Genomic DNA, 454 nt, shown 5'->3' with positions numbered 1-454 from the left:
TTCCGATCTGGGGCTCCCTGCATTAAGCGATCAGAGAGCACAATATTTCATTGCCGGCAATCGCAGCCAAGACATCAACTACTTGGGGAGAGCAGCCTTAAAAGCCTTTTGATTTTATTTCTTCCACTTCATTTTTTTTTTCCCCTTTCCTTGCTGGTGTCCTTGACAGGGCCTCCCTTCCCGCCATGCCACCCCTTCCTCAATGCTCCCCTCCCACAAGGGGCCGGGGGCTGCAGGTCTGGGGGGGTGCCTGCAGGACCCCACAGTCTGACCTAGAGCAGTGCATGTGTGCACAGGTGTGGATGTGTAGCTGGGAGACTGCTGTGGTCCCCTGGGTCCCTTTCTGTGCACCAGGGCAGCACTGTGTATACATGTCTGGAAGCCTGCGCCTGTGGGCATACACCTGTGTCCGAGTGGGCCCTGTGTGCACCCGCATGTGCATGCCTGGGTGTGT

Source organism: Bison bison, unplaced genomic scaffold (assembly GCF_000754665.1).
Source record: "Bison bison bison isolate TAMUID 2011002044 unplaced genomic scaffold, Bison_UMD1.0 scf7180017864068, whole genome shotgun sequence".
Classification (NCBI taxonomy): Eukaryota; Metazoa; Chordata; class Mammalia; order Artiodactyla; family Bovidae; genus Bison; species Bison bison.
The sequence above is the reverse complement of the archived record's forward strand: the minus strand, read 5'-3'. Positions refer to the sequence as shown.